Here is a 25115-nt window from a genome sequence, read left to right on the forward strand (position 1 = left end):
AACAAAGGTAAATCTCCTACAGAACATTCTCTAAAGGCAACTAAATTAATAGGGAAGGGAAGTGGAAGTAACTAAGAGGGGTTTTTTTTGAGACCTCTCCACTCCAACAGGCAAGGCTGGGTGGAGCAAGAGATCCAGGAAGGATGGCCCATACCGGACTCTTGGGAGGGATCGTACTGATGATGGTCATAAAGCACACCTACGAAACAAAAGCCTGTACTAACTGCTACCATCCAGTGTACGATGGAGAGGATCTCAGATGCTTATTCAGGGTCCATACTAACGTGAACCCAAACTGCTTTGACCACTCCCAGTTGAATACTTGCCAAGAGGATGGAAAGGTTTATTGGACCACAAAAAACACAGCTAGTTATGCACAGCGCCTATTTGGGGAATGTCCTATCGGAGATACTTGGTTATGCTTTGAAGCAGATCAGAAAGGATTGAGAGATATAATAAAAGAAAAAGTGTTGACAACAAAATTTGAAAAAGGCCTAGACATCCCATGAGGAAAAAACCTGTTCATTGACTTAGTAGAAAGAATCAGTCGAGAATTAAATTTAACCGAGTGCTGGATATGTGGAGGTACACAAATGTCCGAAATATGGCCTTGGGAGGGAATCAGTTTAAGCCCTCTAGAAATTCTAAAATGGAAACAGACTGAAGAGAATACATGAAGTCTAAGAACAAGAGGAAGAGAGAAGTGAGATCTCAAATCTAAAATCATTGGGGAAGAATGTATCATGAGGACAGGAACCAGGTATCAAACCCGTGTAGGAAAATTAATGTGCAAAAGGTATATAATAGTGATAAACTCAAGTGCTAAATGGGTTCCCAAAGGGCCTAACAAGTATTGGTCAACTGAGAACACAGAAAAATGTATCTATAATGAGAGGTATGAATTATATGAATGTATTGACAAAGCTATAAATCCTTTTTGGGGAATAAAAGAACTGTCTCGGTTTTGGCAACAGCCTTTTGAAACTAGGGAAGATTACTGGGAAGCTCCAAATCACCTGTTCTGGATCTGTGGGGATCCTGCTTATACAAAATTGCCTGGGGATTGGTCGGGAAGCTGTACAATAGGCATCATAAAGCCAGCTTTCTTCCTATTACCCAAGAGATTAGGAGCACACCTAGGAGTCCCAGTATATGACAATCTGGGAAAAGTCGAACGAAAGAAAAGAGATACTCTAACAATTGGTGGAGAACAAAAATGGAAAGGAAAAATATGGACCCCAGAAGAAATCATTAAAACCTATGGACCAGCCACATGGGCACAGGACGGGTCCTGGGGGTATTGCACCCCAATCTACATGTTAAATAGAATCATTAGGCTCCAAGCCGTCCTAGAAATGGTATCTAACAGAACAGCTCTCGCATTAGACCACATCAGTGACCAACTAACAAAAACAAGAGCTGTAATATACCAAATACGTCTTGCTGTAGACTACCTTTTAGCAGATGAAGGAGGAATCTGTGGTAAATTTAATTTATCTGAATATTGTTTAGAAATTGATGATAAAAGCGCAGTAATTAAAAACATCTCAAAAGAAATCAGAAAGCTAGCCTATGTGGGAAATCAAGAGTGGACTCCTCTAATGGACACCAACTGGTGGAATAGTTTTTGGTCATTCAAGGGGGATTGGTGGAAGAAAGCTGGGTTTATGATAATTTGCTCAATCACCGGGTTAATGTTTTTACCCTGTCTAATCCCATATCTAATTCAAACAATTACCTCCACAGTCCAAGCCAGTATCCAGATCCCTAAAGCAACCAGTCAAAAACAAACCAAAATGATGGTGATAGAGAGTCAAGAACCTGAACATGAAAATGCCAAAGAAATATATGAAAAGTTCCAAAAATGTAGAAAAATTTATTTTCAAGAAGAAGAGGTAACAAATTGATGCGAGCTAAAGCTCGATCAAAGAAATAGAGGGGGGAGTTGTTATAAATAAGTTCTGTTCAAATAATCTATGTTTTAGTTACTTAATTGTTAAGTAATTCCATTAAGATTGTTAATGTTAGTTCTGTAAAAAGAATTTGCCTTATTCCTGTTTTAATATTGATTAATCACCTTATTTACTTGCTTGTTAATTAAAAATTCACCTTATTACCTGTATCTCTGCTCCCATTCGCTGGATAGTGTCTGAATATGCAAATAAAAAGAACACTGGAATTCTGGGAACAACTCAAGAACAAGAGACTCTAAAAAGCAGAGAACCAAAGTAAAATCCAGGACTGAAGTCGCACTTTAGACTAGTGCAAAAGGTACGGGGGTCCGCCGAAGCAGTTTTATTTAGTCACCATGACCTGAGAAGGAGTCCCCCATCGCTGGATGACCCCTGATCAGCAAAGCGAAACGGACTCCCTGGCAAGGGAAAAAGCCCGTGGGGGGGGGTGGGAGTCCCCAGCTTTGCTGTGAAGCGAAGCTGTGTGTACCTCCTCCTCCTCTGCGTTGCCAAGAGAGCAAGCAAGCTCTCCCCCAAGGCCAAGCTGGATAATAAAGAAACATACAAAAGAGCAAGTCTCTCTCTCTGACTCTCTCTTTTTTTTTCCAGAACAAACACAGGGGCCATGCGGCACAAGTGGGTCTGACCTGAGATCCTGCTGCCCTATGGCTTTTTCCTTTTTGACCTGAGATCCTGCTGCCCTATGGCTTTTTCCTTTTTGACCTGAGATCCTGCTGCCCTATGGCTTTTTCCTTTTTTTCCCCTCCTGTTTCTTTTCTTGCTTCAGCACTGTGACCATGGCTGGCCAGCTTGCTTCTCTGCTCCTCTGCTGCATGAGAGCCCAGAGCTGGTGCGTGCTGTGCTGAGACCTCAGAGCAGCCCCATCCCCACCAGCCCCACCTCAGGCCCAGCCATTGCCAGTGAGCTGTTATTATAAATAACTATGTAGCTATTTTCTTTTGCTATTAGTGGCTTTTGTAAATTATTTTGATATAGTATGGTTTGTAAGCTCTTTTTAAATGCTTTTGATATAGTATAATTTGTCAGCCTTTTGTAATCAATACCCTAATCCTTGTGTCGATTGTATATCTTAGTGTGATAAATAAATATTCTAGTTTCAGCTTTTGCAAAATATTAAAATAGAGCATATGTACTGAGTATTAGAACAGTAACTGTTGCAGAAGTAGTAGTAGTTGTGAAATAATAAGTGATGCCTTTATTTCTGTAACTGACAATAGTGAAACAGCTAATGTTAATTGAAAGTGCTTGTAAAAATGGCTAGAATGTTTATATTACACAATAACATTGAAAAAAAACCCCAGCCAAATAACACAAAGAGAGCAAGGAAGAATCTACCCCGCCCCTGCAGCTATCAATAATTGTCAAACCACAGACCAGGGGGCCTTGAGAGGAAACAAAATACAAAACTCTAAAAATCACACCTGCATTGTGGCACGTCCTGTGAGAAGATGAGGTCAAAGTTCGAACTAAGATAAAGAATTCCTGGAAAGTGTAAACTCAAGGGAATGTTTGAATATATATCATCTTCATGAAAATTCATTTGACCAATGCAATGAGAAAGCATTTAAGAAGAGTTGTTACAGTTAACTGTGTGCTTTATGGCAGTTTGCCAGACACCCCAGCGCTGGATACTGGCCCTTTTATCCCTTATTAAACTTTTATTTTAAAGAGTGAACCATGTTTTTCACACTGTACATAGGAGTGACTCCCAGCCCAGCCCTCTCTGCTTCTGCCACTGCTTCAGGGTTTTTGCTCCACTTGCGTTCCCCGCCCCGGCTCTGCGGTGGCGCTGAGAGCGGCTGCTCCCCGCGGGCGCTGCAGCGGAAGCCAACTCTCCTCTCCCCTGTCCCCACACCGCCACTGCCGGCCCAGAGGCGGCTGAGTTTGTGCCACAGCGCCCCCTGCAGACACGGGGGAATCATCGCACCCGCCCTGCCCGGACAGGAGCCACCAGCGCCCCTGCTGGCTGTGCCCGGAACTGCACCGAAGGGGCAATGCCTGACTGCTGAGACAAGGCTGGGATTGGGTTTCTGGCTTTGTTTGTTGCTGCTGCTGCTGGTGTTTGTTTCTCCTGGTATATAGATGTACTCTAGGAAATACCTGTTATTCATTTTCCCGTATCTTTGCCTGAATGCCCCATCATCCCACAGTTATAATAATATGATAGAAGGGGGGCATATTCTCCATTCCAGGAAGGTTCCCACCTTCCTTGTCAGACACCTGTCTTTTACAGTAATACTTGTCAATCACTGCTGGCCACTTCTTACTGAAAAAGCCTTGAAGGACAAGACAGTCATGGGTCGCACTTACTATGGACTCAAGAGGGAAAGTACTTCTCAGCACCCTAAATTTCCTTCCACAACACATTAACCCATGGAGTTGATCAAGGACAGGCAGGTAATCTGAGCTTTTTGAATTTCAGTAAATCTTCTGATCCTGCCTCTCCCAGGACCCTGGTGTGTCCCTTCCAACTCAGGCCATTCCAGGATTCTCACGCTAGCAGAGCTGGAGCTTTCACTGGACACCGGCCTTGAAACATTTGGGGGTTTTGACACTGACACACAACCCTGAAAATTTTCCCAGTATCAGTTCACTTGGATACTCCAGAGATTTATTCCTTGCAAAAAATCTTTCTGAGCATTCAGCTTCCATCCCCCCAAGGCCACAGCACCCTTACCAGTACAGGTATCGATCTCAGGAGCTGGGACTCAGGTATAGATCCAAGGGCTCCTGCACCCTTCCAGAGCCTTCAGGGGCAGCTTTCCCTCAGGAATCCCTGCAGATTTGGGCAATCTGTGCAAGGGCTGTGGGCTCTAATGCCCCTCACCCACCTCACAGCAGATGCTCCTGTTGTTCCAGTCTTGGTTTCCCAGCAGACACGGGCAGCCGACGGCCCCAGCTCAGGGGACACAGCACAGCAGCAGTGGCAGGCCTGGAGCACACAGCAGGGTGTGGAGCAGAAGATGGGAACCCCTTGAGAACTCAGGAGGAAGAGCACCAGGAAGGAAAGGCCCAAAATCCTAAAGGAGAAGAGCAGAGAGTCAGGAGAAGGCAACGCATGAGCAGAAAGGATCCATTCCAGGGAGCACTGGAGGTGAAACTTTCTTCCCAGTGGGGAAAGCAGAAGCAGGAAAAGCCACTGGCTCGAGATAAGAGCAGTTCAGCAACTGAGGAAGCTGGACGTGCTGGGAGAGCACAGGAGGGACTTTAGATACCAATTGTTTTCTTTGGGCACATGTCCAGCTGCTCCCTGGGCAGCAGAGCCTCAGTGCAGGATGGCTGCTCAGGAAGGGAGGGAACTGCTGGCTCAGGGTCACTGCTGGAGCTTGTCCACTTGAGACAATTATCTCAGCCCTGTCCCCTCCCAAATTCCCTCCCTCTGGAGCACTGCCAGCCCTGGTTTAGTCTCAGGAGTCAGAGACTGCCCTGCACAACATTAACTCCAGCCCTGCCACACCCTGAACCTGCCCCCAGGCACCCCTGGCAGTCCCTGCACGGCTTCCCATTGCTGCAGGAATAGGGAAAAAGCCCCATGTGACTGTGTCAGTGCCCGCAGAGAGGCACTAAGCACATTCAGGGCATAACTCAGGATCGAGTTCCTGCTTGGAAGCAAACGAGGGAAGCAGCAAGGCTGGCAGCAGGACGAGCCATGGGAATTCCTGCACCCCATTTCACAGCAACAGACCCCCGAGAGTGTTTTCCCCAGCCCTGCCCCAGGGAAAGGGGCTCTGGGAACACTGCTACCCTTTTGGGGCTGTCCAGGGAGCAGAGCGCTCTGGGTGGTGACGCTTAGACTGTGAGAGAGGAGAATCCCACCCTCCCTGCACGGGTAGGAAATGGAATGATCCCCCATGGCTCCTGCCATCAGCAGAGCGCAGCCATCCGGCCCCACCGCGGGGCTGGGGGTGCCCGAGCCGGGCACGGGCTGGCGGCATGGAAGGGGCTCCGCAAGGGCTCTGTGCCCGGCCAGCCCCGCTGCCAGCTCTCGGGCCAGGCTTTGCGCCTCTGCAGACTTCGCTCTGCCCCTCCATCCGCCCGCATCCCTCCTCCTTCCCTCGCCGCTCCGCTCCCACTCCTCTGACCCCGGCCCCCGCTCCCAGCTCAGCCCCGCAGCGCACACGGCTCCCCCGAGCTGCCCCAAAGCGGCTGCCAGCAAAGGCGGCTTCCTGCAGCCCACGGAGGAGCAGACACCGCCCGCCCGCTGCCCTCAGAGCCCTCTTCTCCTGCCCTGCCATCTCCCCAGCCCTGGCAAAACACCGGCAACAGGAGGCAGGAGCCCGACAAGATCCCGCTCCCTGCTGCTCCCGGCCCCACAGCTCATCCCCAGGGCCCTACCTTCTCCCTCCGTGCCCCGCAGCTCCTGGCACGGGACAAGCCCAGCACAGCCCCTCTTTATGCACGGGCTTTCCGGTGGGTGCGGCTTCTCCTGCTCCAGAAGCAGTGGGGCAATTCCGGGAAATCAGGCGTGCAGCAGAATGTGAAAGTAGAACCACTCTTTTGGCTTTAGTTAAACTGTATTACAGTCCAATTTCCTCACCAGGCGTGGTTTTAATTGGCTCACAGGACACTCTCAGCTCTGCACTGTTATTTGACTCTGAACTGCTGTGCTGGTACCTGGAGGGTACGTGAGGCTCTCAGCCCTTCCTGGTGCTGGTGCTCCATCAGGAAAAAGAGCAGGGGGAGCACAGCAGCATTGTTATAGATATATTTATGCATAAATCCATCTTCCATAAGTTTCTTTACAGTTACATCATGTAGAAGTTTGCTTTGACAGTGATACAACTGTAGTGATTGTGGTGGTGCATTCTGCCACCTCCCTCCTTTCCAGGCTGCAGTGGGATCTGAGAAAATGCTTGTCAGGCCTTGGCCTTGAGAACACCTGGGCTCAGCTCTTCCTGTGAGAAATTAACCTATGATTTGTGTTACATAAAAATACGAATATTGATAAGATTGCACTGTGAGAAGATAAATTTTAAAAACCTGCCAGATAAGGTATAAGAGTCGGTCTGAAGTTCCCCTCATTTGCCTCGTGATGGTCACGAGGACCCCGAGGACCCCACTGGAGTTGAGGCCTGCTCGAGGTGGATGCTTGCCAATCTCCCACAGGTGCATTTTCCTGTGTTACCATGCCACAGTACACGGGCTTTGAGCAGTGTAATGGCAATTCTGTACCTGAGGTTTGCACCTGCTTCACAGCCCCTGCTTCGCAACAACAGCCTATGAATTTCCCCACCTCATGGCCAAGTGAACTTTCTGGGGTAACTTTGGTGGTTCCCCCAAGGAAGATCCCTCATCTGCTTCACAGCCACTGTGACAGACGGAGATCAAAGCCCCCTCCCAAGGACTGAGATTGAGACCCCTATATGAAGCCCCTCTCAAGGACTGAGACATGCGACCCCTACAACCCCAATACAGGGGTCTGGGGCTGATTTAACCAAAGCGAGATGTTTGGCTGCAGGTGTGGTCATTGGACCAAGAAGACAATGGCTCTCGCTTACTGCTGAGAACATGGACTACCTGTTCCCCCTTGGTGGCTTCAATAGACTTACCTGTTCCCCCATGATGGAGGACTATAATAAAAACCCCTGAGTTAACCAGCGATTTCGAGAGACTCTCCCCAACGTGACAGGCGGATCCATCGACTGGACCACAAGGACTTTGTCTCCACGTTTGGTAGCTATATCCCCCCTTTCCTCTCTCTCTTTCTCTATCTCTTTCTCTCACTCTCAATCCCTCTATCGCATTTGCTGTGGTCAATCAATAAAAGGTGCATTTGTTTTAATGCTGAAATCCCCTCTGTGTTGTGTTTTGCACTCTGAGATCAGTAAACGAACCATCACGACCCCGGCTTGTACGAGCGGATCGTGACATTAAATTGGCGTCACGGACAGGATTCTGATAGACGGAGGGGTTTGCAGGGTCCTGTGTAGTCTGTAATAGGGGAAGGACGTTCCGCTCCAGCCACACCTAGCCTGTCATTCCCGAAAGGGTTGAACAGAGCTAGAAAGCAAGGGGGGCGACTCGAATTTCCCGCAAACTGCACACGCCTAGGTGATAAGCACCCCCATACTCAATTGAGGGTTCTGTCTTCAGAATTTCACAAAAGATCTCTTAGTGCAAAAAGGGGAAACTGGTTTAGTGTTTGCGTGTATCTGGACTGTCTGGGAAGGAAGGGACAACTTGAAGGAACTAAGCAGGGCCTCCCAGGCAGATTTTTGTCTCTTCACCTTCCCAGGGAAGCGAAGGGAGACACAGCAAAGGCTGTGTGGTTGTGTAACTTAAGTCTATACTTCCCTGTCATGGTTTCGGTCCCTTCACAAAATGAATGAAAACCTGAGTATAAAGGTTAAAGCTGACTTTTATGCAATACTTGTTAAACACAACGCCAAGCCTTCTCCGGGAGGGGAAGAGTGCGCACAATGTAATTGGTTTAACTTGGAAAATGTTATTGGCGGAGTATGTTCTTTACAACATGGAACAAAATTTAAACAGGGCAGAAATTAAACTATCCTCTGCTCAGTTTTGGGAGCTTGTCTTTCAGCAGCTGAAGAAAGCTGCTTTAAGAAAAGAAGTGAGGAAAAAGCTATAATAGACTCCCTTCAAAACCTAGTTGAAATTTTGCAAAAACAATTAAATGAAGAAAGGAATGAGATCTATACATTGCGAGCTGCCCTTAGAGCAGAACATGTTAAGAACTCCTATAATGTTGATTCCTCTGTGGAGGCAGAGGAAAAAGAAACTCATCACACTAAACAGATTTATCCCCATAAGGAATTTGAAGCAGTTAAAAACTGTGGGGAAATCTGCTGTCCTCACTCGAGACCCTTGGTTAAAACAGAATAGAATTACATAAATGATGAAGATTTTGAACCATATACCATGCAGTGCTACCGAACTGGCTAAGCTAAAAAAGGAATACGGGCGCCTCCCGCAAGAATCGGAGACAGAATATGCCTTCCGAGTGTCTCTCACTGGAGGAGACCAAATTAAATTAACTGAACTGGCTAAGCTAAAAAAGGAATACGGGCGCCTCCCACAAGAATCGGAGACAGAATATGCCTTCCGAGTGTCTCTCACTGGAGGAGACCAAATTAAATTAACTGAACAGGAGGCCAGTGGATATGGGGACACGGAGTTTTCTTATCAGCAGGACACAAACATATTTCATGGTCCCTGACTCAGTTTGCAGGGGGACTTAGCCCCTTAGAAAGACGTGATCCTTTGGCTACAATTGGTGGCCCTGACCAACTGCTAGAAAACATTCACAAAGCTGCCTGCTTGCAAATGATACATGAAAGAAAATGAATTTCCGGCTATGAATCACCAAAGCAATTACCAGCGCAGCCTGAACTGATGACCCCTTTAATTTGGGTCCTTCCAGAATCGCTCAAACCTATAGCAATTACTTCACAAAAAGCCATAATGGCTTTAGGTCCTGTGGAGAGGCTGGATAGATTCACTGGAAACCCGAGCAACCAGACTGGATCTACCTATCCTGGGTTTACTCCATAATCAACCCCCTCTCAGCTGCCAGCTTCTCAATCTAATTAATCTACTGGTGATTGTGAAGTTTGGGCATTAATTACAATCATTAATTACAATAGAAAGTATGGACCTGTAAAAACCCCAGAGGACACTTCCACTAGGCTTTCCCAAGGGTACAAACATACCCCCACCCTAGCTCAAGATGACCAAGAGTTAGAAAAAACATGAAATAGAAGAAGTGGAAGATGTCCAACAGAAAATAATCTCCCACTTAGAAAGTCTTGATTTGCAAATTCCCTCTGAAAAAAAAATCCAAAAACCTTCACATGAAGTGAAATTTTTGGGAATTTAGTGGAAGGGAGGTCTGATATGTATCCCACCTGATACACTAACTTTTTTAGATCAGATCAGAATGCCCGAATCCAGTAAAGATCTTCAACAAGCTCTGGGACTGTTAGTGTTCTGGAGAAAGCACATTTCAGATTTTTCAATAATTGCTGGACCTCTTTATGATTTGCTGGGAAAAGGAGTAAAATGGAAATGGACTGCTCCTCAGGAAGAAGCAATGCCATTGTTGATTTTTGAAGCAACTGCTCACCAAGCCCTTGACCCTATTCACCCTACAGACCCTTTCCAGGTGGAATGGGGTTTTGCCTCTTCAGGGTTGTCAGTACACATCCGCCAGTGGGGTCCTGGGTGTCCAATGTGATCTGTGGGTTTTTTTATTCCCGTGGTTTCAAAGATGCTGAAAAAAAAAGATACACCATCTAGGGAAAAGGGTTGCTTGTGGTTAGCTTAGCTCTCACAGAAGTGGAAAAAATTGCACGACAACAACCAATTGTATTGAGAGGCCTTTTCAAAGTTATCAAGGCAGTCACTGCTGGGACGGGGCGGCCCAGGGGGCCTCAGTGAGAAAGTGTTATGCACAGATTGAACGTTACTGTAACAACTTCTCAGTAATTGAAGAAGCTGTGAAAGGTGTGAATGATAGATGGGGGGTAAATGGGTGCCGCAAAAACACTGCTTTTTGCCCTACAGCTCCAAGCATAATTCCCTCACCACGGGGACCAAACGATTCCAAGAATCCAGCAAATTACCCTGGACAACCTGTTTTGGTGGACCTCCCTACTGTAGGGGAAGTACCACTAGTGCTAAAAACTCCTTTGAATAATTATGCATGGGTAGTCTCTGACGCCCTAGGGAAAGAGCATCGGATGAATTACACGCTGGACAATTCCATCATTCTAATTTTCTGCCTCTTGGTGGCAGATTTTGTTGAGTTTACTTTTCACAGGGGAACTCCGAGGGACATGAAGATCACATAAACAATGATAAAACTAGTGATACTTTTCTGCATCCTACCACAACCCCATGGCCAAAAACTAGCTGAGTTTGAATTTTAAATACTAATTAATAAATTGGTTGCCACAACTAGAGATTTGACCAAATTACAGCAACCGCTGCAGTCGTCCTTATCGGCTTTGGGAACACATCAGTGGTTATTATCAAACATATTACCAAATTGGGAAAAGGTGTATGTAAATGATCACAAACTGGTAATTGGTCCACTCGGTGCTACACAAAACAACATTTCTTTGGCCCTCAGCTGTATCCAGGCTCAATTGTGGATGCAGTCAGTTGCTGCCTCTTTTATAAGAGAAGGTGAAGAAGGCACTTTTCCTACTGAAATTCGGAAAATAATTTGGGAAAGTGCCACTGATTTTGAAAGAGAATTCCAATCCTGGTGGAACTTAGTGAATTTTACTTACAATCCCATTACAAACATGGCCACAGCTTTTGTGTTAATGTGATGCCTCAGTGCATTTGATATTCCATATTGTTGCGTTAGGGCTGAATTATGATGGAGCTATTTTTATCTTTCCAAGCATAGGGAATGGGCCCATCAAATTGGTGAGAAATGGTAAACTGTTAACTTAGAATCCTGTATTGTCCGAGAACAACAAGGGTTCATCTGTGAAAGTAATGCAATTATAGCCCAAGACATTTGCCTGGACACAGAGCAAAATATCTGTCATTTTGAAATTTATCCTAACGAGGCTCCTGTAACAGTCCTTATATATAAAAGTAATGGTTGTGTATGCTTTAGAACTGCTTGTGATGTGGTATTTGCAGAAAACATAGTAATAGATATCAAAAAATCATTCAAATTTTTGTGCTTGTAATTTTACTAAAGTTACAAGATGTGATTTTTCTTATAAAGATCCAATTACCTCTTGTTAGCTTTTGCAATCAAATTAAACACTGATTCACCTACTCCCATTGGAATGAACCTTACTTTGGTAAAGCAATTGTTGCTTCATCAGGATTTAATACAAATTTTGGAAAAGATCAAGAAAGACGGACAGAAAGCCCTGGTAACTGTTCATAATGTGAAAGAAATGCATTGTGTTATAGAAAGGGTAAGAAAAGATGTTGAGCACAGATGGTGGGATACTCTTTTTGGGTGGTCACCTACTGCCACAAGTGTCCTGAATAAATTGTGTCATCCCATCATTGTCCTTTTGATTTTAGTTTTAATTGGTTTTGTTTTATCAGCAATCTTACTCATTATGAATTGGAGAATGATGAAATGGTTAACACAGTTGACATCCATAATTAATGCTCATAACCTGGCCAATGTCCTCTCCCCTATGGACACACCCAAGGCTATTGACAGAAGGCAATTATAAAATTTGAATGTGTGTTTTGAAATTATTTTCTCTTGTAATCTTGTGAGAATCACTTTCAATTTTTTTGTGATTTGTTTTGAAAAAAATATTTTTATTAATACTGATGGTTATTATTGTTTTGATTATTTGTGATTTGTTTGATCATTGGAATTAATATTGTATTTGTTTATTGTTTCCTTTTCCTCTCCTACTTTTCCTTTTCCTTTGTTCTCTCTCTCTATATACTGTCTCTGTTTTTTGGGGTATACTACCGATGTTGATGAGTCCTGAAGACTTCACAACGCCACTACAGAACCCTGCTGAAGAAGATCTCTTGAAGACAATCGTGAGTCACGGGGTGATGTAAGAGTCTGTCTGAAGCTCCCCTCATTTGCCTCACGATCGTCATAAGGACCCCGAGAACCCCACTGCAGTTCTGGCCTGCTCCAGGTGGATGCTTGCCAATCCTCTGCAGGTGCATTTTCCTGTGTCACCACGCCACGGTACACGGGCTTTGAGCAGTGTAATGGCAATTCTGTACCTGAGGTTTGCACCTGCTTCACAGCCCCTGCTTCACAACACCCTATGAATTTCCCCACCTCATGGCCAAGGGAACTTTCTGGGATAACTTTGGTGGTTCCCCCATGGAAGATCCCTCATCTGCTTCACAGCCACTGTGACAGACAGAGATCGAAGCCCCCTCCCAAGGACTGAGATTGAGACCTCTATATGAAGCCCCTCTCAAGGACTGAGACATGAGACCCCTACAACCCCAATACAGCTGGGGCTGACTTAACTGCAGCGAGATGTTTGGCTGCAGGTGTGGTTGTTGGACCAAGAAGGCAATGGCTCTCACTCACTGCTAAGAACATGGACTACCTGTTCCCCCTTGGTGGCTTCAATAGATTTACCTGTTCCCCCCATGATGGAGGACTGTAATAAAAACCCCTGAGTTAACCAGAGATTTTGAGAGACTCTCCCTGACGTGACAGGTGAATCCATTGACCAGACTATGAGGACTTCCATCTCCGCGTTTGGTAGTGTCATGGGTTAGTACAGTTTGGTTTTTTAGTTATAAAAGAATGTAAAATAATTCTCCAGGTCAGGACCTGGGAATTGCTTTGGAAGAGACAGGGACCTATCAGAGAGTTAGTTGGAATATTGGCATCTGTTCTAACCACTGAAAATTACTAGCTGCGACTTTGGGAAGTACCATATAAAACCCTGTGAATTTCCTGTAGGTGGGTCCTTTTTCTTCTTTCCTTTGGCCCGAGAGAGACAGGTAACATCGAGCTGGGCCTGCTGCTCCTGCCTTTTGGGGGGAGCTGGCCTGAGGCCTGGCCGGATTCCATCAGCTCCCGGGTGAAGCGGGGGAAGGAGAGGTTGCTGTTTTGTGACAGCTGCTTTCTTCAAACTTCCTTAGAGCAGAGAAAAATCTCTGCCGGGCCCCTGATGGGAGCTATGGGAACCATTTGGGCCGAAGCCACCCCGATTTACACCAAGGGGTGGGCTGAGAGGGCATTTATAATCTTGTCTAGTTTTTTTGTGATTCTGGACTGCCTGAGCACTCCAATCTCTAATGTTTCTGCGTGAGTTTTTCCTCCCTCATCATCTCGGCCTTGAACATCTAACAACACGAGCTACAGAGAGAGAGAGAAACAAAGACTCCGAGCAGATTTAACTCTTTCTTAGCAACATGAAGCTTCCAGAGCTTAGCCCTTCTCTGAGAGAGTAAAGAGAGACCTAGTGAACATAAAGAACAACAGCATGAAGTCAGTAGAGCAAGAGTGAAAAGACTATTAGGACAGAGGGTTGAAGAGTTAGTTGTTCTATTCTTACTTGAGCCATGGAAATGAACGCTATATTTAAGTCCTTCCTGTAAATCATGGGAAAGATATGCATTTGGGGAGATGATTGTTTTGCGTGTGGATTTGAGCAAAGGTGTTTGTGATGAACTAAGTAATATTAATCCTATAAGGTGCTTGAACAGAGATAAAAATGAGAAGCTCCTCGTACCAGTAAAGAAGTGAGAAGATATCTCTGTACCTTGAGGTGAAGAATCCTTTGATTTTGAGTTATTCATCTTTAAAAGGTGACACCCCAGGATGCAGAAGTCTAAGAGCCATGACCCATAAGCAGCTTGGGAAACTGCTCCTGGGAGGGTCACAAAGGCAGGTTTCTCTGGGCGGTTTTGTTTGTGACAGTTTAAAACCCACAAGAGAACTGTTCTAAGTTGTCAGTGGGATCCATGACTCGAAAAGATATTCTTCCCCTAATGAATTGATGAAAGACTGTTGTCAGATAGTGAAACTGACTGAAAATTACAAGTTTTGTCTCTTTATGTTGTTTTGTAAAAAAGTAAACCATTTGTAAGGGGAAGGAAAATATTTTTTTAAGTTTCATTCCATTTTAGTTTTTTTCCAACTTTCTGTTTTTCTATTCTTTTAGTGTATGTTAATAAACTATTTGTTAATTTTCAAGTTAAACTATTTGTTAATTTTCAAGTTGAGCCTGCTTTGTTTTTCTCCTAGTCTCTCTCTCACAAAAAAAAGTAAGTACCAAGACCAAATTTTAGTGAATGTAAAACCACTACAGGTAGCTATACCCCCTCTTTCCTCTCTCTCTTTCTCTCTCTCTTTCTCTCTCTCTCTTAATCCCTCTATCAGATTTGCTGTGGTCAATCAATAAAAGGTGCATTTGTTTTGATTAATGCTGAAATCCCTCGCTGTGTTGTGTTTTCCACTCTGAGATCATTAAACAAACCATCGTGACCCTCGCTCCTACGAGCGGATCATCACATAAGGCTGGAGAGGAAACCGCTGGACAGGATATGGTAAACAATTGACGGAAAACTGAGCAAACATGTAAACTGCTTATGCAAGCAAAATTGCCTGGGAATTTAAAAATCAGCAAAAATAAAAGAGGAGCCCTGCCTTTCCCCAGCGACCACCATAAAGAATGAAAAATCGAAAGCAGACATCGCCACGAAGAATGGAAACTAAACATCACAACAAATAATAGAAACTGGGAGGGAATTACTAACATGAGCATGTATAAATACCTGCAAAATTAATATCTGGGGTACGTGTTGGTGGAGCTCAGACTCCCCACGTACCCCAGCGATGGCTTGCCCGCTTTTTGCTGAAAAGAAAATTAATAAATTGCTTAATCTGACAATGGAATAAAGGCATATCTCTCCTCATTTACAACAATCTGATGAGCCCAACGTGATGCTCTTCTTCCTGGGGGGAAAAAGGCTGATTCCAGGGGGCCACCCCACTAACGTGGCTCTGGGAGCAGTCTGAACCCACCGGCAAGCCGGAGAATAAAAATGACAAAAATCAGGCAAGGAATTTGAGCTCCCTGGTAATACTGCAGTAAAATAAAATCACCTGTAAATCTAGAAGATATAGGTGAGAAGACCAGGCTGTAAGTATCGTTTGGTTGTGTGGGGTACAATTGGTGTGTGTGTGTGTGAGATGTGACCAAGTCACGAAGTGAGAGCGGAGTCCTTCCAACCTCGGTTCTGACTTCCCGCGAGGGGATTGACAAAAGGTGAAGGGATGAAGCAAGTGAAGGAATTTCTAATAAAATTGGTGGGCTGGAGACATTGACTGAAGGGATCTCTAAAGACTGGGGGCCGGAGGCACTGATTGTGGGGATTTTTGTTATTGAAATCGGGGGCTGGAGGCATCAGAGGGAACACCAGTCGGGGTAAAATGGGTCAATGTTCAGGCAAGGACCTAGGCGCTGGCATGGACTGGGGGAGTAGCAAAGGGCCTGGATGGGGCCAAGGTACAGGAAAGAAAGGGAGCACTTTAGTAGATATACCTCAGGACAGTCCCCTGGGCTTAATGTTGAAATTTTAGGATGAATGGGAATCTAGAAAAGGGAAAAGTAAGGAGAAAATTATACAGTACCGTACAGTAAAATGGACAAAGGAAATTATACCACCTGATAATTTGTTTTGGCCAATGTATGGGTCATTTGAGGGTTGGATTTGTCAAGCTTTAAACAGATATGTAAATAAGAAGGAACCTTTTAATCAGGAAGAGAGTGGTTATACTGTCCTGTGGCATGGGTCTTGGCCTTCTCCATTATTCACTTTAAAGACCAAGGAGGAGGGGGAGAAAAAGTCATCTGCTGGGACCCCTGGGAGATGCAAAATGGCCAAATGTGGCCCCTAACTGGGACCACAGCAATGACCAGGATAGGCAGAGCATGGTGGATCTCAGGAACATGATTATTCAAGAGATCCAGGAAGCAATCCCTAGAGGACAGAACATCAGCAAGGCCTTTAGTGGTCACCAGGGAAAAGATGAGCCCCTGACTGACTGGGTAGAAAGACTGAGAAAGAATATACAAACATACTCAGGGTTGGACCCTGACATAGGCATTAATAAAAACCCAGTGTTGCATTGAGCTCTGTGTTATTTGTTTTCATATTGTGTTTTATGTTATTTATTTTTGTTGTAATGGTTTGTTCTGCTCTCCCCTGTTCTCCTGAGAAATGTTGTGTTCTGAGGTTTGTCCCTGCCCCTCTTCCCTGCCAATCCTCCCATATTCCTCCCAGTCCCCTCCTATGGGCCCTGCCTGTCATTCGATTGTTCCTCCCAGCTTCTAGAGAGTTCGGGTAAGGGCATGGAGTGACAGGGCAGGAGCCAAGGCGGTTCCTCCCTTTATGTTCCCATTGGTTTCTTTAAATGTCCCTCCAACCCTGTTCCACTCCCACCTTGTCCCTCATTGGATGTTGGTTTGTCTCCTCCCTTAGTCCTTCCCCTGTATTTAATCCCAGAGCTCCCTGCCCCGGGAGGCTCGGCTGGAGAGATTCCCTAAAGTTCAGATGTCCCCGTGTGGGACTGAATAAACACTTTGAACTTTTCCCTCCAACCGAGTCTGACTTCTCCCTCCATCTTTGGCGAGGTCTCTCCTGTGAAAAGGGGAAAACTCCCTTTGCTGCTCCTCGGGCTCCCAAAATCCAGAGGAATGTTCCCCTGTTGGAGTCCAGGGCATTCCTTTGGCTGCTCTGGAGGGTCTGGGACCTGGACAGGGGGGTCTGGGACCCTGGCACAGAGCCCAGAGGGACATTGGCTTTGATCCCAGTCCATGGGAAAGGCTTCCTGCACTGCGGGAAGGATTGCAAGCCACAGGAGTGTGAAAGAGAGGAGTTTAGCTTATCACAGGGTGAAAAAACAGTAGGTTTGGGTTCTTCAGTATGGAAGTGGATGGGAGCAAGATGGAGGATTTGGGGCGTTGTCTCCTGCTTCTTCTTTCTTCTCCCCTCACTCCATTTCCTGCAGTGACGGCGGCACAAAGTAGTTTAAAGAGATTGGGTCAAAGTAGGGATGAGCTTTTTAGTATAAGTGATAGGTATTGGCAAATAATGATAAATAAAGAACGTGTAACAATTAGTGTAAAAGATAACGACTGCTCAGTGCGGGAGGAGTCACCAGATGCCCGAGCAGCTGCACAGATCTTAGCTGGGCACTGAGAGAATTGTAAGATAAGAAACAATAAACAAAGTGCGCAACCTCGAAAAATCAGAACCTGAAGACTCCGTCTCCTTCTTGTGTCTGGCTCAGAGCTTTGCAGAAAGCAAAAAGACTCTAAAACCACCTGAATCTCAGAACAAAAACCGAGATTCCCCGACTGATGGCAGTGTCAGAGCTAGCCTGGGTGGACGGAGCGCTGCTCCGAGAAGGACACGGCGACACCCGGTTTGTGGCAAAATCATGAAAAGATGTAAGAAAGAAACTCGAGAAGTTAGAGGATTGGCAGCAGAGGGGGTTAAAGGAATTGTTGAAAGAAGTGCAGAAGGTTTATGTACGATGGGATGAGGAAAAAGCAAAGGCAGAAGCTACGGTTTCTGTGGCAGCAGTGAGGGAAGCTCAGAAGGGGAGGTGAGTCCCCAGGAAACTTTAAGAAAACCCCTATCAAAACAACAAATGGGAGCTTAAAGAAACCTGAAAAACCCACTTCATTAACCTGCTTTTAGTGTGGGAGGCAAGGCCACTTCAAAAGAGAGTGCAAAAAGCAGGGGATGGATGAAAAATTGCTTGAAGAACAACAATAGGGGGGTCAAGGACTCTATATCTTGGGGACAATAAGAACCCTTTGAGCCCTCAGTTCAAAAGAGCCCTTGATAAAATTAAAAGTAGGTCACCAAGAAAAAAAAGTTATATTTTTAGTCCACATGGGGGCAGAAAGGTCAGCAGTTTAAAAATTATTAACGAAATGTAAGCCAAGCCAAGAAATGGCTCAAATAATTGGAGTAAAGGGGGAGGCCTTTAAGGTCCCCATTACTAAAGATGTATTAATTGATTTTTTGTATATATATATAAACCTACTGTTTGTTTGTAAAGGCAAGTATCTTCTTTTCCATTCATCAATCAATAGAATCATTTCTATTGTTTCTCTCATCTCTCAGCGCTGGTTTTATCCACCAGCAGACCCAGGGCTTGTTTATAAAAACAAATCTCATTCCTCTCATTCCCAAGGTGGATCCTTTAAGGCCCTTCAATAAATATCTGCTTTATTCTCTTAGCTCTGTCCGGTCTCAGTTCCAGTTCAGCCCTCCCAACTGATCACTATAAACATCAATCCAAACCGAGACTCTTTTGAGCTCTCCTGGAGCCTCAGTGAGCTGCTCCCAGCCCCACAGCTCATCCCCAGGTCCCTACCTTCTCTCTCCGTGTCCTGCAGTTCCTGGGATGGGAGAAGTGCAGCCGAGCTCGGCCAGTCCTGATTTCTTTGGAGGGAGCTGTTTCCTGTGCTATGTGAGCAGTGGGGGAGCAGCTACTGCTTTCCTGTAAATCATGTGTTTTCCTTGCAGCAGTGTGAAAGCGAAACTGCTGCTGCTGCCTCGTTAGGGGGTGAAAAGGTTTTTTTTGGTAACAGGTGGAGTTGGGGATGTTGGAGGTCTTTTCCAACCTTAATGATTCTATGATTCCATGAAAAGCAGCAGAGCTGCCGGGCAGAGCCTGGGGCTCCTGGCTGGAAACCACCCACCCTGCTCCCCTTGGCCTGGATGATGGAATCCCACAACTGGACCCAGGTCCTGTGCCAAGGCCTGTCCTCCCTCACAGGGAACAATTCCTGCCCAAAATCCCATCCAGCCCTGCCCTTTGTCATGGAAAACCATTCCCTGTGCCCTGTCCCTCCATCCGTTGTCCCCAGCCCCTCTCCAGCTCTCCTGGAGCCCTGCAGGGGCTCTGAGCTCTCCCTGGATCCTTCTCCTCTCCAGGGGAGCACCCCCAGCTCTGAGGAGAGGAGGGATGGGGGGAGATGCTTGTTGGTCCCATCACATCAGCTCTGTGCTCTGAACAACACCAGGACACCAGAGACATGACACGTTAATTTTGAGAAACTAAGGATTTTTAGGAAAGTTAAGATAATAAGCTGCTGAATTAGCTGAAGTAGATAGGTAAGCTTTGTTCGCAGTTAACAGAAGCCGGATCTTAGATAAGCTACCCCGGATCTTGTAACTCATTTCTTGTCAGGTTTATGTTTATGTAGTTGTGCTTGTAATGAAAAACAAAATGTGGTAAATAGGACGTAAGATAGCTGCAGATTTCCTGCTTAAAGGACCCATTGAACACAGGAAACTGTAAGTTCTACCAAAGATTCATTTGTCACGAATGCATTGAAAAGGTAGAAAGGTCAGGACGAGGAAGACTCATCTTACTTCCTCATTTTAGGTGACCCCTCCCCAGAATAGACCCCGACTCCTTTTAAGAAACAAAGTAGGCATGCTTAATAGCCTTTTTTTGCCAATTAGCAAGAAATGGGAGGTGACAGGGGTATGAATATGCGTTTGTATTTTGGGTATTCAACACTTTTGTAAATAAAAGGCTTTGTAATTACCTGTGAATTTCGCAGTGCGTATTAGGGAAATATCCCGCGTGCTGCCCGGCCGTAATAAACACAAACTTTCTAACTTTAAACTGTTAGAGAGTTTTTGTCCGTCACAGTTGGGTATCGATACTAGATCAATACCCATATTTCTTTAATAAGTCAGACAACCTCCAAAGCCGTCAGCCCTTGAGCTCGTGCAGGTCGGGGAGATTCCCTGGGCTGGAGCAAGGCCAGAAGATGGAAGATGGGAAACAGGGACCTCCAGCACAGCTCCTGCAGCCAGAGCCAGCCTGTCGGGGGCTTTCCCCGAGATTCAGGTGGTTTTAGAGTCTTTTGCCCTCTGCAAAGCTCTGTGCCAACCGGAAGAAAGAGACAGAGTCTTCAGGTTCTGATTTTTCAAGGTTGCCTGCTTTTTTATTGTTTCTTATCTTACAAATTTCTCAGTGCCCAGCTAAGGTCTGTGCAGCTGCTCGGGCATCTGGCAACTCCCTGACTCCTCCCTTACTGGGCTGTCGCTATCTTTTATACTAATTGCTACGTATTCTTTATTTATCATTATTTGCCAATACCTATCATTCATACTAAAAAGGTCATCCCTACTCTGACCCAATCTCCTTAAACTACTTTGTGCCAACGTCACTGGAGGAAATGGAGTGAGGGAAGAAGAAAGAAGAAGCAGGAGACAACGCCCCAAATCCTCCACCTTGCTCCCATCCACTTCCATACTAAAACCCCAAACCTACTGTTTTCTCCCCCTGTGATAAGCTAAACTCCTCTCTTTCACACTCCTGTGGCTTGCAGGAAGCCTTTCCCATGGACTGGGATCAAAGCCAATGTCCCTCTGGGCTCTGTGTCAGGGTCCCAGACCCCCCTGTCCAGGTCCCAGACCCTCCAGGGCAGCCAGAGGAATGCCCTGGACTCTAACAAAGAGTACCACGGCTGGAGGCCAGGTTGAGAATGACCTTAAAAACATGGGGGTAAAAAGCTTACGGGGAGGAGAACTCCCGGCAAGGGGCCCAGCTTAGTGGGACCCAGCAATGAGACTAACATCTACCATCTCTAAACGAGATGCTTACGAATGGTTTAGGGTTTTTCATTCTTCATGGGAGTTTTTAAGAGCTGCAAGCGGCTGGTCTGCCTGCACAAAGGAGCATTCAGCGGGCTCTTATTGACTCTCCTGACACATCTGCTGCAGCTGAAGGATGGTAAAGTCCTGGGGGCTACTTATGGATGGTTATGGACGATTGTGTGCAGAGTGTCAGCACCATAGATCAGTGGCCCTCCTTCCTGTGAGCCTCCACGTTTTTTAGTTTCTGTGAAGCTGCCTATATCTTTCCTTACACTTTGTTCCTAAGAGCACGGCAAGGAGTGAAAACTGCCAGGATGGCACGGAGTTGCTACCGTCTCTCCGTCACCCTGCGCCCCTCTTCACCCCTATCCCCCTTTCCCTGAAGGCAGGACAAAGGTCAGAACCCGTTCAGAGGCGACGCGGGAGCTACTGTCCTCCCTCCATCCTGTGTCCTCCTTCACCCCCTGTCTCTCCATATCCCCATTCCATGCCTGGGAAGGCAGTGGCCGTGCCATCCTGGGCTTTGCTTCTAAAAATGGCACTTACCACGCGGTTTTGAGATCCCCTCTTTCCCAACCAAGTCCTTTTCTGGTCCTGGAGCTTCCCTTCCCCCCTACCTACGCCCCGTTTTCCTGCAGCTGGCCCCACCCCAGACCCGCATGGCAGTGAAGAAGTGGTGGGGCTGCTCTGCCCAGTGAGGGGCTGGGCTCTGCTGTGGTGGTGCCAATCTCACCACCACCGCCTTGACCGCTCCCTCACTTCACAGTCCTCACCATCTGTTAGAGTCCAGGGCATTCCTTTGGCTGCCCTGGAGGGTCTGGGACCTGGACAGAGGGGTCTGGGACCCTGGCACAGAGCCCAGAGGGACACTGGCTTTGATCCCAGTCCATGGGAAAGGCTTCCTGCACTGCGGGAAGGATTGCAAGCCACAGGAGTGTGAAAGACAGGAGTTTAGCTTATCACAGGGTGAGAAAACAGTAGGTTTGGGTTCTTTAGTATGGAAGTGGATGGGAGCAAGATGGAGGATTTGGGGCGTTGTCTCCTGCTCCTTCTTTCTTCTTCCCTCACTCCATTTCCTGCAGTGATGGTGGCACAAAGTAGTTTAAGGAGATTGGGTCAAAGTAGGGATGAGCTTTTTAGTATAAGTGATAGGTATTGGCAAATAAGGATAAATAAAGAACACGTAGCAATTAGTATAAAAGATAGCAATAGCCCAGTGCAGGAGGAGTCACCAGATGCCCGAGCAGCTGCACAGACCTTTGTTGGGCACTGAGAAATTTGTAAGATAAGAAACAATAAACAGAGCATGCAGCCTTGAAAAATCAGAACCTGAAGACTCCATCTCTTTGTTGCGTCTGGCTCAGAGCTTTGCAGGAGGCAAAAAGACTCTAAAACCACCTGAATCTCAGAACAAAAAAACGAGAACCATCATCCAAAATAGTAACACTGTAACACCAGTACCAAAGCCAAGACGGAACACTGAGGACAACATCCCTCGTGGAGATCAAGGAACTGCACCTTGGGATCTTCTGGAGAGAAGATCAAAGATCTCAAGGATCTTCTGGAGAGAAGATCAAAAGCCAAAGGATTATTGAACTATTAACCCATTAAGTAAAAATTTATTCATTTAGTTAAGTATCATCATTTCTGTTACTTTATCTTTTTGTGACTAAGTTTCAAATGCTTTTCTGTTGCTTGTTAATTTAGCTCAGTAACGTTCGTTTCGGTTTTGCAAACGATTAGGTCAGATTCCCCTTCCTATGAGTTATTCAACGCGCCTTTTAACCAATTTTAAAACGGGGTGTTGTGGAGTGCTCCGGCTCTAAGGAGGCGGGAACTTGATGTTATCCTACTTTTGTGTTAACCCCTCTCTTGACCCAAACCCCAAACTCCACCCCTGCAATGCCCTATAAAAACCCCACAACTCTCGCTTTGCCTGGTCTTTCATCTGCATCCCCCTGGGTAATAAATGGATTCTCGAGCTTAAGAAAATGGAGATCCATCTCGTCTGTTCTCCTGCTGGCACCGGTAGTGTGACCTCCCTGGACACGATGAACTCTGTAACCGCACCTTGCTACACTCAGCTAAAACCCAGGAGTTCCCTGATCCCTCTCCTGACAATTGCAGAGGACGTGTGAAGGGGACCAGAAGCTTCCTCCTCAGCAGAGCCTCTGGTAACAGCCACACTGGGAAGTTAAAAACTAGAATTTTTTGGTAGACACAGGAGCTGTTATTCAGTATTAAATAACCCTGCAAGGGAAGGTAAATGATGACTCCATCACACTTGTCAGTGCCCGTGGTGTCACTGGGACTCACTCCCCTTCTTTCAAGCGAATGAAATTCAAACTGGGAAAATTATGGGTAGTCCACATCTGCCTAACTCTCCAAAACCATTATTAGGAGGCAAGTCACTGGAAAAATTGGGTGCAGAGATCAAGTTTCAGGCAAGGGACTTTCAAATTAAAATACTTAAGAGCAATCGATAAAACAGCACAGTTAACCCATACACACTCTTAACCGTGCTAAAAGAAAATTGTGAGTGTTTCACTGTAATAGATTCAAAGGACTCTTTTCTCTGCACACCTTTAGGCTGTGACTGCCAGGAATTATTCACATTAAAGTGGGAAAATCCACAGACGGGATTGCACCGCCACAAGGATTCAAAAAACTGCCCTACAGTTTTTGGGAACCAACTGACAAAGGAATCAGAAGAGCAGAAGTCCTTTAATCCACAAGGGCCTCCATTGCAATATGTTGATGAAGTCCTGCTGGGCAAAGCTAAAGAATAGGACCAAGACCTGTTGAACTGTGGGACTTTTTAAGATTAAATAATTACAAGCTGTTGAGGGAGAAGACCCAAGCAATGAAAATGACTGTGACCTTCCTGGGTTTTGAAATTCTCTGAGGCCGAAGGAAAGTGAGCATGTGGCATGAACTGCAAGGGAATTGTGTGCCTTTCTCAGAATAGTCAGGGAGTGGGTCAGTAACTTTGATTTTTGCTCCAACCTTTGTATGAGCTTGTAAAACCGCCCATAAAGATTTTATTATACGGTAATTATACTTGGGCTGCTTTCAAAGACTTTAGGAAAACACTGATGAGGGCTCCATCACTGGGTTCGCCAGACCCCACATGACCTTTTGAATTATTCCCTTATGCCAAGGATGGCCCAGCTGCTTGTGAGCAGTCACGGCTATGGTGCTATTGATATAAGTTCCCAAACTGACCCTGGGTCAAAGCAGAACGGTCTCTGTACCATAGATGGTACCACAGATGGGTTTGTGTCCTAGGGTAACTCTATGATGCTTGTATCCCCAGTCGTCTGCTCTGTTTGTGCTGTATATTGAGTTCTGTGCTCTTAAGACTGGCTCTAAGAGCAAGGAGAAACGCGGAGTTTGTTTTGAGAAAACTGCCTGACTCCACATTCTTCTCGGGGCTGGGTGCTGAGGCTTGGAGAGACTGCAGGACAGAGATTTTTTTTTTTTTCTTTTTTTTTTTTTCTTTTAGTTATTTTCAGCTAGCTAGGGCAGAGAAGTTCCCTGGACTGTTTTTTTTAACTTTTTCTTGGAACTGTTTAAACCTGCTCTGGACTGAAAACCCAGGGGAGCACTGGGGCCTGCACCGGGGCCTGGAGCTCGGCATTTTCCAGCAGCGCCGGAGGGACTGGGACTGATAAAAACTGAGAGAGAGCCAAGCTCCACCCACGGCAAGAACTTTCTCAATTTGCCATCTCACTCCAGAACGAGAGGCTTTATTGTTTCATGTTATTCATTCTTTATACTTGTATGCACTTGGTTTGTTAAGTAAAGTAGTTTTTTCCACTTTTCTCCAAAGAAGTTTTTTACCAGACCAGTTGGAGGGAGGGGCCACTTGGGTTTGCTTCCCGGAGGGATCCCATTCAGGGGTTTTCTCCCAAATTTGTCCCTAAACCAGGACAGCTTGGAACAGAAAGGGGGACCACTGCCTGCCTATCAAGTGGTACCTTGGACCCTCAAACCCTCCTCTGGCGTTAATCCTGCTGTGTTTCCATCAGCCACCAAAGGAGAAAGTACTCCAGGACACGATTG

At 45.9% G+C, this 25115-nt stretch overlaps 1 protein-coding gene across 7 annotated transcripts in view; it reads right to left on the minus strand.

The window, feature by feature from the left end:
- Positions 1–18902, minus strand: part of LOC120751168 (interferon-induced very large GTPase 1-like) — a 38060-nt gene extending 19158 nt beyond the window's left edge. For 3 of the 7 annotated variants that reach the window (XM_040060626.1, XM_040060629.2, XM_058419785.1), the window contains exons 1-2: positions 6309–6538; positions 4805–4993 (exon numbers count right to left, since the gene is read on the minus strand). The gene's annotated coding sequence lies outside the window, so the exon portion shown is untranslated. Of the gene's footprint in view, positions 1–4804; positions 4994–5188; positions 5266–6308; positions 6539–18807 lie in introns of those variants that run through there. The other 4 variants (XM_040060627.2, XM_040060628.1, XM_058419786.1 and 1 more) reach the window with 4 other exon arrangements.
- Positions 18903–25115: the final 6213 nt, after the last annotated feature.

Source organism: Hirundo rustica, chromosome 3 (assembly GCF_015227805.2).
Source record: "Hirundo rustica isolate bHirRus1 chromosome 3, bHirRus1.pri.v3, whole genome shotgun sequence".
Lineage (NCBI taxonomy): Eukaryota > Metazoa > Chordata > Aves > Passeriformes > Hirundinidae > Hirundo > Hirundo rustica.